General features: G+C 41.9%; 1 long non-coding RNA gene across 6 annotated transcripts in view; it reads left to right on the plus strand.

Annotated features, from left to right (window-relative positions):
- LOC308200030 overlaps positions 1 to 18,213 on the plus strand; it is a 101,319-nt gene that overhangs the window by 37,587 nt on the left and 45,519 nt on the right. For 3 of the 6 annotated variants that reach the window (XR_013955174.1, XR_013955177.1, XR_013955178.1), the window contains one exon: positions 10,982 to 11,126. The exons of 1 other annotated variant lie outside the window; for it this stretch is intronic. This is a non-coding gene — a long non-coding RNA (uncharacterized lncRNA). Of the gene's footprint in view, positions 1 to 10,788; positions 10,893 to 10,981; positions 11,127 to 18,213 lie in introns of all 6 variants that reach the window. 2 more of the 6 variants (XR_013955175.1, XR_013955176.1) reach the window with 2 other exon arrangements.

The following is an 18,213-nucleotide window of genomic DNA, read 5'->3' on the forward strand; positions in this document are numbered from 1 at the left end:
TGTAGCTGTTGGCTCATGACACTGGCTAATGGCCATGTGCCGCCTCTGTGTAACTCTGCCGGTAGGAACAAACAGCTAATCTCTTCTGTGGCAGCCAAAAATGGAATAGTCAGTATGGAGAAAGAAATGAAATTCTACACATTTTTTGTGTAAGTAAAGACAACTTGAAATAAAATCACATTGCACAGTTAGCCATGTTCATGTGCACATCTAGAAAGGGAACTGGGCCATCTGTCGTATGGTTCATGCTGAGGATTTGCATAACAGGACTTGCTTTAATAGTGGCTTCTTTTTGAAATTAGGTGCAAGTTGTCTACAGATTAAAAAAAAGGGGTGTTTTTTGTTGTTGTTTTTGGTTTTTAGATACTCATTTTTGGAGAGATGGGGCAAGTTTCTTCAGTTCTCAAAACACTGTATAACTTTGTATAAAACCCATTAGTTGAAAACGGACAACAAAGATCTTTAGAAGCTCTTGGGAGGGAGCTTTAGCAGTGACAGGATTAATTTCTGTGGGCAAAATACATACCAGAAACCAATTCATTCTCTAATTCATCCTACCACTTTTTTGCAACAAATAAACTCTCCAGAGGTCAGTCCTTTTAAGTGCTTTCCTGGCTTTGTCAGGTTCAAGAGCCCAGCCTTGCAAACCGTGAAGCCTCAAGTCTATGTGCTGTTGAACCCTGTGCACTTACCAATACGAGTAAGTGTTGGTAGAAGGTCAGTGGAAGAGGGGTTTGAGCTGGCCTGTGGTTTGCTGGAGGAGCATGATTTTCTTGTTTGAGAGAGAAATCTCACTCTTTTTGTAGGCAAGTGTGCAGGAAAGCACAATGCCCCAGGAATTATATAAAGGACACAGAGAAGAGACTCTCCCCCTTCCCAGGGGTAACCGGACAGACACCATCCTTTAGAAGGAAAAACAAGAGAAACTGATTAAGCAGCTTTGAGTTCAGCTCCATCACCAAATAGTCTGCTGAAGAGTCCATCAGTCTTCAGCAACTTAGTGATACAAAGCCACCTTTTGCTAGTGAATCTTTAGGGTATATGGAATGTGTTTGGTAGGGGTCAGAGTGTGTGATGAACAGACTTCAAATGTAGTTAAGGAGATCTGGTAACACACTGCTGAAGTATCCATTCAGAATTCAATTTCTCTTTCTACCCAGACCCAGCCTTACTAATTTCTCCTTGGGGATTTCACTAGCCAAGAATTCATATGAGCCTCTAATGAGAAACATTAGGCAGCCTTCACCGTGCTGTTGGGAACTTCCCAGCCTCCTGTGAGAACAGTGCCGTTTTCAGAGCAGGGGCATGTTTGTGCTCTTTTTGTTAAAAAAGGAAGCAGCATTTTTAATTGCACTTGGAGTCTGCTTTCCATTTCCCTCTTTTCTTTGAGTTGCATTAAAAACTTTTAAGGCCCTGTTTGCTGTTTCCTCTGCTGGAAATCACTCAGCAGATCATTGAAGATATGAAACTATTTCCCTGAGAAGATGTGGTTTTGTCTGAAGCTGCTTCACCATTTCTAAACCTTTCCCTGTCCTTAATTGTGGTCGTGAACCTGCCCGTGTTGAGAGATTATCAGTGCTGGCATTATTCTGGTTGTTGTTTTTTTTTTTTTTTCAACTGTGGTGTTTTTGTTTTTGTTTTCTCCGTTTTTGTTGCACCACTTCAGCTGCGTGACTTTTAGCATTGGGTTCAGAGCGAGTCCCGATATACTTTACTGGTTTGAATGAAACAGGCAATAATAAAAACATGACACAGACAAACCATTTTATCTAGACTTTACGTGGCAAGAGACACAGAAGACATATCCGAACTATTTCAAACTCAGGCATCAGTTCCTGCCAAGATATACCGAACAGTATCAGTCAGGGAGCAGAAATGGCTTTTTGTAGTGACTGTCTCATTCCATTATCACAGAAACTTTTAAATCTCCTCTAAAATTCCCCTTTGACTGAGGATACTGAGGAGATGGACAAATCTAGAGTTTGTCACCATCATTCTGGTACAAAAGGAAGAGCAACAAAAAGAGGATAGAATGTAAATATGTGTAGGCTTACACAGGTAAATTACTTACATGTGAGTAAATAAACACTTGAATTACATTACTTATAGAATGTAAATGTGTGTAGGCTGGGTAAAGCTATTTTACCCTTCACTGATAGGTAATTATTGTGTTACGAAAGGTACCATTCCCTCCGATGAGAGGTACATTCTTATGATAACCCGCAAGCTTTGTATTTTTGTCAGTCAAATGAGGTTTTCATCATGGCAAAATACTGTTTTGTTGTTTATGGGGTAGATTTAACCTATGTCTTCTAGTAAGTGTACAAATACGTAAAAATGTATATTTTATATATAAATTTCCTTGATTTTATTGAGAATCTCATCTGACTAAGCTATTGTATTTACTATGGATAAAGATTTCAAATGACATCTTTCTTATCAATGGCAACGTTCTTATTAATATTTTAAAACTATATTAAAATTATTTTGCTTTGTCTTGATCATCTTGATCAAATATTCTGGTAACATCTCTCATCTGAAAACTTGTTCTCCCTAAATTTGTGCCTGGTGATTTGGTTTTGTCTTTGGCTCTGCTATTAGTAGCAAACTATTGATGTCCAGCTTGTCTATTAGTAAGCTGTCTGCATACAAAGTTAGCTTTTTCTTTGTCAGGAGGAATGTTATTTAGGCCACCTCTGAACCCTCTCTCTGTCTCAGAGGATGATTTGACTAATCTTTTACATGTTGTTTTACACATGACTTCATAAACGCAGCTAAACCTGATGCAAGAGTATTGTGTATACAGTGCTGTAGACAGTATACACTGTATACGGTGCTGTATTTCTCCTACGTATTGCTTCACAAGTAGCTCGTCTTTGTTTCTGCTACAAAGCAGTTGGTTTTTCTCCAAGCAAAAGCTCCACTTCAGAAGCTGTGAGTTAAGCTGAATCCTGACTCAGTAAATTCTTGGAAATTCCTTCCTTGTCAGAGTGTTCTCTGCTTTGCTCTCTGACACAATAGTTTTTAAAGTGTTTTCAATGTGAAAGCACTGCAGCATCTCCTTCAAGTGCTTGGCAAACATCAAGAACTGGGAATCCAGCTGCAGCCATGGGAGCTCTCACAGGAGTTTTCCATGAATTTAAACCCCAGATGATGCGAGATTGGCATTTGGATCCTCCGAAGTTGTGTGAATGATAAAGGTCTTTTCATTAGACGTCATGTCAACTGTCTTCATCTTCTTTGCAGCTTGACTTTATAGATATGAAAACTCTGCTTCAAAAATTCTTTAAAGAGCTGAATAGTTTGGTATTTAACAGTAAAATAAAAATTATAATAATTTAAAAATCCAGTTTCATGTCTATGATAGCAGTAGTAGCTGATGTGCAAACTGCACTGCTGCTGTGACATTTCACTTCTGCTTTTGGTGGTCTTTGAGAAGATGCTTATGGTGAAGTGGTAACTTAACCAGTCATTCCAATGATCTGCATGCAGCTACTACTGTTCCCATTGATTAAAGCTGGGGTTGTAGAGGCAAGTGCAACTGGAATTCTTTCTCAAGATTGCAGATAACGCGCTGATTTTTACACAGATCCTCTCAGTCAAGACTGCTTGCTTGTTTGCTTTCGTCTTCTAGCCAAATCCAGTTATAATAATTATAACTTGCCTATTTAAAACTCTTCTGCTGTTCAATTAGTTGCTATATTTTCCTAATGCTTATTCTTAAAGCGCAACGCTGTGATTTCTTCAACAGCTGTCATGCTTCAGTGCAGACTGGTCTCTTTTGCTTAGTGAGGAGTGTGAGTGAGAATTTTCTTTTTCATACATGTTTTTTGTGGCAGCAATCACTTGCAAATTGCTTTAAGTTCTGTGGGGATAAAAGACAGTACATAAATCTCTGGTTATGATTATTATGACTATGCTAACAAGAGCTGGCTGAGGAACAATGAACTCAGTCTTGCGACAGCCTTTAAGGTTTTGAAATTCCCCATTGGAACAAGATCAAACCTTCCAGTGTCTGTGAAGCAGAGCTGTTGAGACATCCATTTTCGTGTTCCCAAGGTCTGGTCTTTCTTTATTTAGGATTTTTCTCTGTGACTTCAGCTGAGACCTCAGAAACCTACCCTACCTAAATGCAAGATATCTTCACTAAGACTTGCAATTTTGATAACATTCTATTGAACGAAAAAGGTTTAGCCGAAAGTGTTTTGATGGGCGGTAACATTCATTTCCAGAGTTCCCATATGAGGAGAAAATAACATCATATATCCTTATGTTCTCCTTGGGTAAATATGAACGTACTGTATTTCTTCACTTTTAGTGCTTTTGAAACAGATTGTGTTTTTGAAACATCTCAAGTGGAGATGGAGTTAGTAAGCAGTTGATAAGAGTTTGCATTTTGGGTGTGTTCCTTACGACAGTCGGTACTGGGCCAGTCTGAAAGTTCTGCTCCCTTGGTTCTGTGCATCTTTCTTCAGTTGCTCATGTGACAGTTGAGTATGAGACATATCTTCAGTAACCAGAGAAAGCAGCTCCTTAAGTGGTACGGAAAGAGCCACCAAATTATGGCGATATGCTAAATATGTTGTGTTGTAATAGAATTATTAGGTGACCTCTGGAATAGTGGTGAGTAGATAATTCTTCTGAAAAATGAAATTCCTCACTGCAGCCCCTTAAAAAAAAAAAAAGGACAATAAAACAGTAGTGAAAGATGCCAAATGTTTTTAAATAATTGGGGCTTTCAAATGTGTTAAGAAAGCAAAGTGTCTGCACAACTGTTACGCTGTCCACAGTGGGGACTTGAAGTGTGGTAAAAATACTGCCAGTGAGACTAGAAACATCAATGAATACAATTCAGTTAGTTTGTAGGATTTGCAGATCGACTCCCCCCTGGGTTAATCACTCATCAGCCTCAAATCAAGTGAACGCTGGCCCCTGAAATGCACTATGAAAACAGTAACAAAAAAGAAAAATATATTAAACCAATCATTATAGGAAGGAAAATAAACATGCAAATATATCATCACAGATTGAGAAGCAGTCAACTACAAGGACATGTTTTTTGTTGTTTTTTATAGTTCCCACTGAACTAAAAAGGAATTAAAAAGTTACTGATGTTGAAATGAAATTTCAGCTTTCAAAAGAATGTGATTAGAATATTTGTTTATCTCCCTACCTCCAACATGCTGCTTCTCTTGGGGATACAACTATTGCAATCATACCAACAATTTTAATTTACGTGGGAAATGCATCTTCATTTTGCCATGCTTATAATTGCTAGAGGGAGATGAGTCCCGTTGCTAACAAGTACCTTTATGGGAAGCTTCACTTGATGGATTAGGGGGGAAAACACTTTAGTGTGATCTGTAGGAGATTAAATACACCTCCACTGCCAACAGTGGTGTCATAGCCATGAGGTAAATTCTTGCTGCTGTATTCATATATATGATTGAAATCTTTGGAGTTGCTGATGCAAAAGAAATGAGTGGGATTCTGTCAGCCTCCAGCGTCTGTGATGAAGTGGTAAGTTTAGGGGAAGGTATCACTAACAGTCATCTTAATTGTCTTAATTCTTCATGTGCTCCCATTAAAGAACTCTAAAACAAAATTTTCAAATCAGAAAAGCACCTGTTAGGAAAAGTCAAATGGAGAAAATAAACTTAGCTGACATGTCACCTTTCTATTTTACTTGATATTCTGTAGAACTAGTAATGAATAAGAACGCAGCTGAGTTCTTTTCTAAATTTTTTTCATTACAAAATATGTATTCATTAAAAAAAAAAATTCTATGAAAAATGATAAAAACAAAGGAATGATAGCTAGAATAAGTGAGAGAAGGAATATAAAGATTGAAATGAAGAACCAGAATCAGTTTTTCTCAGGATTCTAGTTTGCTAAATCTTAGTTTGTGACACTTTATTTGGGTTGGCATGGGAATGAATATAATAAAACATCTGTTATAAAATGTTATGGTGGGGAAAAATATTCCTGGTCAGCAATAAATCACCACCCCACAAGCACTATAGACCCTATGGGAAGTTGCCTGAGCTCTTCTCAGAACAGGCCGTATAAATTCAGGACTCTGCCTTTCTGTCTACTCATTTGCTGTAGTGTCTGCCACAGTCCTGCACAGAAAGGTGTCTGCTGAGATGAACAGAGGCCACGCTGCTGCTCCAGAGCTGGGGTGTTGATTCTAGTCTCTGTTTTTTTGCAGTGTAGCTCCTCAGGCTATCTTGGTTTCTGGGGGAGTATCTTTGCTGCTTGCTGGTTCTGGGGCTGGTCCATCCTCACTGGTGATGGACCTGCTCTTGGTGTCCGTTACCATGCTCATAAACACAGGGAGTGAGCTGCTCTGGAGGGAAGAGCTGCGCCAAGGTGCGTCCCTTCCCACAGGGACTGTCCCAGGGCTTGGTGGCTCCTTGCCACGGCTGGAGCCCAGAGCAGGTGGCCTGGTGGGATGGACTAATGGATATGTATATTGTGTTTATAAGTATCCTGAAAGAGAGAATTTATTTGCAATTCTGTTTATTCTCTGTGGGTCTTGGCAGCAAACATTAAAATTTTCCCTTTATTTTTTTTTATGAAAGTTTTTGATCAACCTTGGCCTTTGCGTGCATTTTACTGTAGGCTGGTCTCTGGCCTTGGCAAATACTTGTTCTCCAAAATCTGCCCTGCTACTGGATAGCAAAAGCCAGTGGTTATATTTCTCCAGTAGAAGTTCAGTTTCACAAAAAGCTGACGTTAGTTAGTATGAGCCACTTGAACAAGCACAAACACAGTCAGTTGTCTTTTTTAAAAAGTGTTGGTTGTTTCAAACGATTGTAGCTGTGGAATTTGTGCAAGGGCAGAGCCATAGAGTTCACAGCAGAGTTCTTGTTTTGAATCACACATTTCACAGGCACAGCCTCTTGCCTTCTGCTATTTACAGCAGGGATTTTGCTTGAAATGCAGTTGCAGAACTGTAAAAACTGTTCTGATCCAATTCATGCAGAAATTGAGGGAAAGTCTCCTCAACATCAATGCCTCTTGCATTTATCTGGTAGAGACCAAAAGAAAAAGCTTTAAGATCTGAATTTCAGTGCAGACAGTTCCCTGAGTGATTCGTAGCAGGAACTTATACGATGATGATGTTTTACTGCTGTTTGATCCAAATCTGTATTACCAATTTCTACTAGAAAACAATATAATTGTATCAGTAAACATTGTTCCACGGTGTGCTTGTGAGGGCATGTGAACACTGGGCTTTATACCAGAGAAATCTATATTGACATTTTCATGGTATTAGAATTTTTATGTTTCATCTTGAGGTTTAGATCCACAGAATATGTAGGTGAAAGCTTTGGCAGAGTGTCTGGTTAGTGTATGCATCTGCAATTTGATTGTAAAGACGAGGAGTATTGGCCTAAGCAGGATCTGGTCTTTGTCACTTGCTTTAAAGAACTGCAGAGCTTTACTCTGGCAATGATGCCTGATTCTTTTTCTTACACCTTGCTTGGGTTAATTACTTTGAGACTTTGGGATTTAAATTCTGTGCCAAAATCTAACCAGGTGTGGACAGTGTCAGAGACCACCCATTTAACAAAGCAGATATTGCTTTTTTATGTTCAAGGTGCCTTCTCCTATCTGCTGCGCTCAATTGAGCATCATAATTTTGGTAGTATCAGGAGCATCAGATTGAAATCTAACTTCTCCAGTTTTTCTTTTCCAGTCTTTAAAAAAGATATCTGTAATTGGTGGTGGGGATTCTCTGACTTAATCTTCCTGTTCTTGAGTGGCCTCCTGCACCACAAGTTCTTTCCATGGAGAAGGAAATGGATTTGCTGATGTTGCTAAGTGACATCTAGGAGCCTCTTTCTTGGTCGAGAACAAACAGTGACGCCCTGGGAAACCGGCTGGATTGGGAGGATGGAAACTTTCCGAGTGTGTTAGACTTCCGTTAGGGAAATGGAGTCTGGTGAATTTAGCGGCCAGATCTGCAAGCCTTCAAGCTGAAATCCAGATTATCTCAGTACTGGATAGGGAACCGTTTCCCCCATCCATGCTGCATTACATGGCATGCACGCTTACCTGCACCCCACACAAGCGAGGGGTTTGATGCAGAAGCTATCGACGAGCTGTTACGGTGTGTGCTGCTCCACCCTGCATCCCCAGGTTGTGGCCTGCTCTGGAGGTGGCAGCAAGGAGATGTAGGAACAGCCTTCCGAGCTGCAGAAGGCTGCAGAAAAGGGAAGGGAATGGACTGTGAGCAGAGTGAGGGATGACGGGCTTAGATGATGTGTGGGGGGGTGACTTAGGTTTGATGTTAAGAAACCTTTCCAGCGGCTGGGTCTAGCAAAGCAAATAGACTGGGGGAGCTGTGATGGCTCTGCCAGGGAAGATTTTTAAGCAACAGTGGTTTAGGCATAGCTCATTCAGCTTTTGAGCAAAAGTATGAGCAAAGTGAGGACTTGGCAGCCTTCAAGAGGTGGTACATCAGCCTTTGTTTTTCCCAAACCAAAATTCCTTACAGAAACTCAATGAGACTTGGGAGATGCTGTCCTGCATCAAGGTGTGTGATCAGTTATTTGCCCTTATCATACAGGATGGGGCGAGGCTGTCCTGCTAAATGCAAAAGGCAAGAGATACTTCCTAAGATGTTTCCAACATGCTGCATCCTATCCAAGTCCAACCTGTCCCTTCTTTGGCAAACAGATTTGCAACACTCTGTTATATGGACGCTAAAGGTTATTTCGGGCCCTGTTTTGGATTGTTCTAGTCTTGCAGCTTTCATAGCTGTAGGTTGTCGCTGGCTTTTGCTGTGCACATAAAAGCATTACACTGTTCCCTGCTCAAGAACAAACTTGTGCTTTCTCTCTAAAGTTCATGAATTTAATTCTGTTCTTTCCTGTTGATGTTGGCAAGTATCTATCAGAGGGAGCACTCTGTGTGTTTTCATTGTGGCCATCTGTCCTGGTATTAGCAAAATGATTGCATAATCCAAACAACAGAATCCTTTGAGAGAGGAGGAGAAAGAAAGATACACACAAGTCATGTGGCTGACATGCACCACAGTGATCCAAATAATCATGGAATCAGAAATAATAATAACGTATTTACTCATTGGAAAACTGCTCGCTCTTCCAAGGAACAATTAAAAACACAATATACAATAAAAGCACCCAACCGTAATACAAACGAGTGCCTCAGGCTCCAGAGCACTTATAAAAACAAAGTCATCTTGGTGCCTCTTTAAACCAAGAAACATACTTAAAACACCCGTCTTGACAGGGAGATGAGCCGCTCTTTTCTCACTGGAGTGACTTTCACTTTGTTCGCCTCTCAGCTGAGCACAGGAGAGAGCAGGGAGCTGCTCCAGCCCTGTGCTGGGAGGTCAGGGTGGCGGGCAGCTCCTCGTCCCTGGAATTGCTGCGCTGTGTCGAAGCAGCATCTGTAGGTGCTGGTTTTAAGTGGCCTTTACTTGCAGTGGCACAGATGGGAAATTTGGTTTATTTGTCGTGACTACTGATCTAATGAGTCGTGCATGTTGCTTGAAAGAAGGTAAAGTTTTAACGTGATGGGGAGTCTCAGCAAGCATTGAATCTCATCGATCTGTTGGGAAAGGACGCAGAGACCTGAAAGCACAAATTCAGCTGCTCAGGGAAAAACTATTTTAAAGCACAAACTGCAGCCATCCTCTGTTCTGTCGTGATGAGAAATAGACCATACAAGTTATGTCATGAATATTTTCAGGTTGCTTTACATTCTCACTTCAGCCTAATTTGCACAAGCAAGCATTCTCATTTCTGAGATTGTCCTCGGGCTGGAGCAGGGTACAGCCATGGGTGGCTTTGTGGTACTCTGGAAATTAAAACAGGTTTATGAGTTTGAATGGGACAAACACCTGGCAGTGACGTCTGTGACACAATTTTCATGGTGAGGAAGAGTTGGATTCTCACGGTTTTGTGGGTAAGAATGCAAAAAGTGCAGGTTTGTTCTAGAAGAATCCAGACTGCAGCTCAGTGGCTCAGTGAGAGTTGTCCTAGAGAGAGGCAAGCTCACTTCTGACAGCTGGGCCAAAAAAATTGTCTTGAAGTTGGATGATTTCACACTGACTAATATTTTCACATGCACGATAATAATCTTTTATTGTTTATAAATGAAATTTTGATGACATTCTCTCTGTTTTTGATCAACTGCAGAGGTGATATAATATTCAAGTTTTTGAGAAATTTAAAAACTTTCATACGGCACGTATCATTTTCTTCAACTCTTTTTAAGCTCTGTTTAAGATTTTATCCCATAATTAGTTATTTTAGTGCCAAAATATTTAGTTATGATACTTATAACAAAGATAATTTATTGTCTTTGGTAGCAAGTGTTTTTCTTTTTTCTTTTTTTTTTTTTCAAATTGTTTGTCTAATTCTGTTTGTTTTAACTCCGTAGTGAATCGGGGGAGATCAGTCTATTGTCAAAGGCAGAGACAGAGAAAGGGCAGTTACGATAACTGCCTTCTTTGATGTTCGTGTTCCACGCTCCAAGAAGAGCACACAAAGACTATACCTTTGTGCTTTCAGTAATTTACAATAACCAACATAAGGTTTGGTATGCTGGCCAGCAAAATGTAATTTATTTTATTCGCTTGGAGAAAGACTCTCAGCATCTGATGTGTTATGGTTACTGGATAAGAGGATCAGTGGTTGGTGTGATTTATACGTACCCCACTAACACTTTGCCATTTTTTTCCCGTATATGGGAACTGTGAGGATAAAGAGGGAAGATTTGAAAACTAAAGAATATACTTTTGATCTCCAGGGAAACGTGCTTTCAGATAAAAGACTCTTTGCTGCCCCTTCACCAACCCAAGTGAGACTGGCAAAAAGGGCTCCTCCCAAAGAAGATGGATGGATCCAATGGCAGTAAACATTTAGTCTTCAGATGATATGTTGTGCTAGCTTTGGTTCCCTGTGAAACGGCAGGGCAACATGCTCTTTCTTTTCCTTTCTAGGTAGAGCTGGTGCTCAAGACAGAAGTCAGCTCTTGCTGTGAGCACAGTGCTGGTGCGAGGGTCCCGGCGGGGAGCCAACAGCCCCCACACTGCCCCAAGATTGGCATGGAGGCGGACAGGACGAGCTCCAGAGGACAATGACTAGGTGGCTATTTGTTCTCTGCTTATTTTTCTTTTCGAGGTAGGGAAGTAGGGACAGGAACAGGAACTGTGTTGGGCTTTCTGCACCAGACCTCTTCCCTCTGGTTCAGAGATGGTTTGTCTGCACTGACTTCTTGTAAGCCTCGAGGTTCTGTACTGCACAGCCCTTACTGTTGTAATGACAAGAATAATCCCAGTGGTAAGGAGCCTTTGTGGAAGAATAGAGCTCAGTTTCTTCATCTTTTTGGCCATAAAGGCAAGGCAAAATTTCAGCTGTCAGTTGAATCACAGTTAAAATTTCTACTGAGCACACTGGGAGCTGTACCAATGGAGCACATTCAGTGGTCTGCAACCAGATAAATAATCTCTCAAGCCTGTCCAGCTTGACCTTGGATAACTGGAGATCAAAAGGAGATCCACAAAGAGTTGTTAACACTGCACAAGTTTTATACTCTGAGGTTCTGGAAGTCCTTGTACAAACAAAATTGAGCTACAGCAGAGCAGATTTCAATAAGGAAGAGCCTGTCGTAGGGGTTGTGCCTGGAGCAGGGCTCCACAGCTCTACACAGCACGCTTTATTAACCACCTAGAGTGCAAAGCCAAGCCTTCTGACTTAATGAATGGCTGGTGCCGTGGAAGGGCGGCGTGTGTCAGTGCAATGAGGGATGCTGCTGAGAGCACGGCGTGTGTGAAGGCTTGCTCTTCTGCCTCTCCCTTCTCTGCACTTCGTAGTCACTAGGGGCAGAAATGTTAATTATCGTTTTCATGTTATTGAAGAAATGGAAGCAGGATCTGACTTGAGGCAAATCTTGCACAGGAGACAGAAGGACTGTCTCGTCTTTGCTTAGGTTTACAGATCCAAGAGGATCTCTGAGGACAAGAGCAGGTTGGGGGAGCGCGGTGGGAGACTTGTGCAGTGGTTCCTTGCCTTGAGCATGGCATTGGGCTGTGCTGGATGCAAATCCAGAGCTTGATCAGGATAAAGGAAGCTTACAGCATGTCCTGCCTCTAAAACAGGAGCACCACCCTGCTCTCTTATCTCACCCTACCAGCACGGGATCAAAGCTTGCCCATAAATGCGAGGCTATCACAGCTGTATTACACAGCTCTTGTCACTGACACTTCTGCTTTTGTTATTCCACTCTGGCATTTTCACCTGGATGGCTGAGAGAGACAATGTTTTAAGAGCCTACGTTTTTCTTCCCATTGAAGTAATCTTGGAAATAGACTTGCTTTTTAGGCATACCCTTATGGGCACAGACACATGAGGGAGTCTCTCCTGTGTTGTGGCAATTCCTTTGGTGGTTATCTGAACTGTCACTTTGGCTTTATTTGCACAGCACACACTTGTTACTGGTTTTCAGTAACAAATATGGGAAGAAGGATGATTTCCCTTGATGTTAATGATGAGGGGATGACTTTTACAGTGGTGATTTTTTTCTGTATCAGCCTGGGCTGGGGGGTGAGCCTTTACCCAGAGCAAATGAGTAAATGCGATGATTTCATGGAACACCCTTGCAGCCAAACGCCATGCAGCTCGCTTCTGTACAATTTACCCTGTCAGGCCCAGTTTAGCGTGTGCTGAAGTGATGGTGACCTGTCAGCTCTATCCACAGCCCCAGAATCACCTGTTCCGGGCACCAGAAAAGAGATGCCAGTCACATTTGGTTGCTGACCTTGTCAGCTCTCTCAGAAGCTGACTGTGAGCTTTAGAGCGATGTTTTACACCCCTTGAAAGCCAAGTGGCTACGAGACGCTTTTAATGTTTTCCTTACATTTCTGAGTGTGGATGAAGCCTAAAATTTTGACCTCAGTATCCATGAGAGAATTTAAAATATGAAGGCATAGCACAATGCCTACAAATATTTAATTTCGTATTTTTTTTACCTTGGTCTCTTGTATTTTTGGGGAACTGGAATTGATGTGGGACATTTTTTAATATTAGAGATTGACAACGTGGTATTTTACAGATCACTGCAGTAATAGCCCTGTTCCCTTTTTAGGTCTTTGAGCACTGGAATAGTTGGTGTGGATACTTATTACAGAAGCAGAACTGGACAGTAGTTCATGCGTTATTGCTTCGAGCTCATTGCCAACTCAGGTAGATGTTACTGCATAGGTTATATCTGACTCACATTTTGAAGGTTACTTTCACGTCCTATGAGCACCAGAGACCTTTCTTCTCATCTGTTTGTTTTATAAAAGGCTTTTAAAAAACTCTCAGGAACTCCAGAGTTGAAATGAGTTAACTTTTATTCTTTCTTTCTTTCCCTAAGGAATCCACCTCTTGTAGGTATTTAAAACAAACAAAAAAGCTGATGGAAATAGATAATAAATCTGGTGCCAGACTGAATAAAAACAAGGTAGTATTACGCAGTGAATCTTGTTTATTAGTCAGAGATCTGTCAATAGCTTAAAAAAAAAAAAGGGAATTATGGATCAAGGATGTCATGTTCCCTCCTTGGACATACCACAGAATAACCAACTGACATTAAACTCAATCTACAAACCTAACAATAGCCTTTCAACCTGCAGGCTGTGCTCTTCGAATCCAGCGTGCTGTCTCTTTTTTCTGGCACTCATTTTTATGGCAGTAAGTGCTCCGTTGCCATCAGCAGAGAGCAAGGTGAAGGGAGGGACAAGCCTTTCAGCGGCAAGACCGTGCTGCTGCCTTCAGTTCCACCACCTCTGGTCTGTTGGCCCCTGTAAGGTGAGCTCTGCTGATGGGCTGAGAATTGCATAAGCTAGTCACTGGCTGATGCTTTCGTGGATCTTACCCAAGCCACTTGGATACAACTGCTAAACAGCACATCCTGAAGTTAAATCTGTGCATCCACGTGACAGGTGGCAAAAGAGCTACTTGGGTTTGCTGCTGTGGTTATACTTAAGGCACCCCGTTAGCACAGATGAAATCAGTAGTAGCACAAACGAGTGCTTGGGACTGAATCATTTCTGTTCTGAGATAAAAATGAACTATCAAAAAAAAAAATGCCAGTATGACTTAATCTGTACTTTTTTTTCTTTTAACTGACATAGCTTTGTGTCTGTAGCAAAACACCCAGTAAATATCTGGAAGCATCAGACATCAGCAGTCTAGGAAAAGTATTACAACATGCAGAAGAAAAAATGTATGAATCTATATCAGTGAAGAAGGTATATCTTACACATCAGTGAGACCTGGTCATGTGCAGAGGTGCTGGTTACAGACTGCTTTGGTTTGAAATCGGAGGCTGTCTGTTTTGAATATAAATATGAGAACTGTGGAGCATTCCCACAAGTGTATTTTTGAGAGGAAATGACATGGGTGGTGTGTATTGAAAACAAAAACTTGAGCATCTTTTGAAATGTTTACAGGTTTATTTATCTAAAGGGAAACAGAATACATCAGGAAATATCTTAGCTCTTCTTCTCTGTCCTTTTATACTTATTAAAAGAGAAGGAATAGTAATAACAAGAAGATCTGACATGCAGATATTAAAAATAATAAGCACTCATTAAAGTGTTTGGAGCATTTTTAACCAGCTCTGAATGTTTTCCTGGTGGATTGCCTGATGTGCTGACTCCGTCCCTCCCAGGCAGCCGTGCTGTGAATGCTTTGGGTTTTGTCACCCCAGAGCCCACAGCAGCAGCACCTCAGTGCTCTGAGCACCCTGCGTGTGGCAGTGCTGGTGTTGGGACCTCCTGGCACATGCACAGCTCATCCTTCTTCCTCACCGTCCCTATGAGGGCCAGCAGCTTCAGCTCCTGGGTCCCAGTTCAGTCTGGATCCACGTCCTCTCCACTGCTCTCCACATCTGGACCCATCTGTTGCTTGTACGCATCTGTGCAGTGATACCTGCACCAAAAAGAGCAGAGGTGCTCACCCTATGGGTGCCCTGTGGAGTTGACAAGAGCTGGGACAGGGTTGCGGGGATTTTTCTTTTTTTCCACTCATGTTAAGGAGATGTGGCTCTGAACTTGTAGCCACTTGAAACTGTGGCTCTGAGTTGCAGGCTACTTGGTAGGTTAGCAGCCATTGCCCTTAGGTTCTTGGTGGTTTCTGTGCATTGCTGTCGACGGATGACAGCAAATGGAACCAGCTTTGTTCTTGCTGCATATTGGAGGGATTGTGAATAGGATCCCAAGTCCATGTCCTAAGATGCTGCTCAGCCTGCCCAGAGTCAGGAGCAGGGCTGCAGAGCAGCCAGAAGTAGGCTTTTACCTTAGGCAAGGGGAACGGTCCGTAATGCTAGTAGTGTCGCAGGGGTAGCAAAAGAGCTGTGTCCCCAGTGTCTGCATTCATTATCTGAAACTGTCTGGAAGCCCTGCTGGCTGCTGCTGGGGAAGGACTGCATGCACCGGGGGGGTGCAGCTGCTGCGAGGACAATGGGATGGGCAGCAGATCTGGTGCTCAGGTGTCGCCCCATGGGTTTCTGTTCTTCTTCATTCCCTATTGCTCCCTATCTGAGACCTTGGTAAGATTCAGTCTTGCAGGATCACGTTTTTGTGCTTGTAACAGCTGGGGCAAGTACTCGCTTGTGTTCTCTCTTGTGGCACTGTGTTTTCTCTGCTCATCATTGCTGGCTATCCTAATTATTGCTTCTTCCAGCAGCCAGCCACAGCCCTGCCCAGCATTTCTTTGTGAGTTATGTCAGGTGAAGAGCCAAACATGAAGCAGTTATGTGTTTAAAAGTTACTGAAATATGGTATCAGTATGGAGGAGAGAATCGTCCACCGCTTAAATAGTCTCTTGTCTTTTTAATTCGCCCATCAGGGGGAATGATTGGTGTGCTTTACACTGGAAGCAAAGGGCTCTAGTGTGGCTGGAAGCCACGACCTCTCTAGCTATCCATTTTTCAAAGGCCGTCTTCCCTTTCCCTAATGTCTTTGGCATTATGGAGTTCTGCAGTGCTCCACTTGGATGTTTTTCGTGCAGTTACTTACACACATGCTTAAATGATTTAATGAAACGTATACAAGGTTTTATTGAGACAATCTCTGATTTATTGATTACCTACACTGTGCTTGGTAGGATATAAACGTGGGGGAGAGCTGGTCTCTGTCCCTGGCGAGCTGTAAGCTGCTTTAGCAGAACACAGCAGACTGAAATGTAGCCTGCAAAAGCTGGAGCTTTGCAAAGCAACAGAATAAAAGATGACAAGCCCCGCTACACTTTGATCTGAAGATCTAATAGAACTTGAAGGATAGAAAATGGAACGTGTCCGGCAGTCAGAGCCAGCTTTTGTTTCCTGGGGCAGGTGTGAGGAGGAGGAGGATCAGTATTGCCCCCCCTGGCTGTTCCACAGGTGCTCGGGTCCCTTTACTGTGGTTTAACAAATTGCATAAAGAAAACTCCAGTACATGTTCTGTGGGTATGTTCTTAGTTCATAGGAAATACAGGCCATTTTAAGCTTTGGTAAAAGACATTAAAACTATTGTGTCGAGGTGCTTTTGCTGCAAGTGAAAGTAGGTTCGCAGGCAGCTACGAGGTCTCCGCTGGTCCCCGGTGGTTTCTGATTTATGAATCTGAACTCTGGCCCTCATCTACAGCTCTGCTGGGATCTGCCTCTGCTTAAGGGATTTGCCAGCATAGCTGTACTAACAAAACGGGCCTTGTGTAGACTGTTCTTTTACAGATGAAAAAGTGCCTTTGCTAATGCAGTTTACCAGATTTGTTGAGCGAAATAAGCCAGACCAGCAAAAGAAGTTTGAAACTCTGTGCTCTAGGGCTTTGGCTGCCAGGGTAATGTCAGTTGTATGTAATCAGTTTAACTATACCAGCAAGGGCTGATGCTGGACAGTTAGCCTTATTTTCCTTTAGATTCTTGCAAATGTCCCATATGTCATTGAACCTGTGAATAAAAATGTTAGAGATGGGGACATGCAGAGTGTGTGCGCCACGGTCCTGCCATCAACAGCGTTTCAGCAAATTAAGCATCCTTCTGTAGTGATTTTTCTACCTGCGAGTAACTCCACTGATTTCAAGGGTATCCCTAACAAAGAGATATCTTCACCAGGTTCAAACCTGAAAGTGGGCTAACATAGCAAGAAAAGAGCTTAGGGCTCAGGTTTGGCTACATTTAAAGCAAATACCCTCCCTGTACATACATGCAAGAAATACTGTGGTATAATGTGACTTGTCCATCATATGTGCTGATGACAGGTCAGGGTGCTTAGTCAAAAGCTTGTAAGAAGGTTTAAGAACAGAAACCTCTGTTCTTTAGGATCTGTGGGCTTAGGTTATAGAAATGTAGTCAATTAATTGTTACATACAACTTACTGCGGAGCTAATGCTAACTAGGAATCTCTTTCTCAGATTAATTATTACTCTGATTCTGATTCCTCTGCCTTCATTACCAGTCTGAATGCTGCAGAATCACTCAAAGATGTTGCAAATGCAACAATACAAATAACCTGCCTACAACACATAATGGATTATGAAAAAAGACTGCCCAGGTACAGCTCCAGTTGCTCCTCCAGTTGCCATGAGGATGAAGCAGCATACCCCAGCCTTTTCAGAAACCTGTCATATTCTTGTCTTATAAAGGTTATATGCATTTTACACAGCAAGGCAAAATCTGTCTTTGCTCATACCCAGGTGGCTTTTGCTCACCTTCAGAAGAAGCTGGATTGTGAAGTCTGTGTGAGTTTAGAGAAGCGAGAACCGAGCACGCCCAAGGAAGCTCCAGCTTTGCAGCCTGGGGTGTAGGAACCCTTCTGAAGGCAACCCTCAGAACCGTGTTCTAGGAGCTCTCCGATTAGATGCTGTTAATGTATTTACAGCTTGGAAAACGTTTGGGAAAGCTTCTCACAAATTCTAAATACTGGTGTGGGTTCAGGTGGAAAGGGATGGCAAGAGCCTGGCATCAGACCCTGCTCTGCCTTTAGCTCTACTGAATGCAAAGTAATTCCTGCCGTGGTGAATTATGTTTTATGTGTTTAAAATATAAATATAGAGAGATATTTATGACTGCATAATATATGTTTAGTATAGATTTACTAACTTAATAGACTAAGATGGAGCACTTATAATAGGGCTGATTTATTTTATTGCTATCATTAACCTTCATATGGAGTTTAAATCTAGTTTGAACGATGTGGCAACCGGAGTC

This window comes from Anser brachyrhynchus (genome assembly GCF_964034855.1).
Source record: "Anser brachyrhynchus genome assembly, chromosome: 9".
Taxonomy (NCBI): Eukaryota; Metazoa; Chordata; class Aves; order Anseriformes; family Anatidae; genus Anser; species Anser brachyrhynchus.